Source organism: Physeter macrocephalus, chromosome 19 (assembly GCF_002837175.3).
Source record: "Physeter macrocephalus isolate SW-GA chromosome 19, ASM283717v5, whole genome shotgun sequence".
In the NCBI taxonomy this organism is placed as follows: Eukaryota; Metazoa; Chordata; class Mammalia; order Artiodactyla; family Physeteridae; genus Physeter; species Physeter macrocephalus.
The window spans coordinates 61,241,774-61,242,869 of record NC_041232.1 but is presented as its reverse complement, the minus strand read 5'-3'; positions in this window follow the sequence as shown (position 1 = coordinate 61,242,869).

Genomic DNA, 1,096 nt, shown 5'->3' with positions numbered 1-1,096 from the left:
TTGCGGTACGCGGGCCTCTCACTGCTGTGGCCTCTCCCGTTGCGGAGCACAGGCTCCGGACGCGCAGGCTCAGCGGCCATGGCCCACGGGCCCAGCCGCCTCGCGGCGCTCGGGATCCCCCCGGACCGGGGCACGAACCCGCATCCCCCGCACGGGCAGGCAGACCCCAAACCACTGCGCCACCAGGGAAGCCCTGTCTGTACTTCTTGATCAAGACATTTTAATAACAATGTCTTCAAGTTCTTATTGACAAGATATTTTGCATTTTTGCAATCATTCAAAAGTTGAAATTATATTTTAAAAATCAAGTAACCAGTCCTTTTCTATCATTGACAAATATTTTGAAATTTTTTTGTAAATAAAATAGGTTTTAGATTCTAGTTGTGCAGATAGCACGGAGTTCCTTTCTATATACCCCAGTTTCCTTGATTATTAACATCTTTATTTAAATTTAATTTTTATTTTACATTGGAGTATAGTTGATTTACAATGTTGTGTTAGTTTCAGGTATACTGCAAAGTGATTCAGTTATACTATACATATATCCATTCTTTTTCAGATTCTTTTCCTATATAGGTTGTTACAGAATATCGAGTAGAGTTTCCTGTGCTATGCAGTAGTTAACATCTTGTATTAACATTATTACTAACTAAAATCCATATTTTATTCAGATTTCCTTTGTTTTTGCCTAGTGTCCTTTTTTATACCAGGATCTAGCCAGGATACCATATCATATTTAGTTGTTGTGTCTCCTCAGGCTCTTCTTTGCTTTGATGATTTCTCTGACTTTCTTTGTTTTTAATGACCTTGACATTTTTAAGGAATACTGGTCAGGTGGTTTGTAGAATGCTCCTTGATTGGGATTTCTCTGATACCTTTTCCCATGATTAAACTGGGGTTGTGTGTTTTTTGAGAGGAAGGTCACAGAGGTAAAATGCCATTCTCATCACATCATATCAAGGGTACATACTATCATCATGGCTTATTATATCTCATCAGAACCTGAGAGATGATAAAACACTGTTTCAAGACAATCTTTGTCATAGAGAGCAAATGAAAATAGACTTGTAGCAGCTTCCAATCCTTTACAATTTGT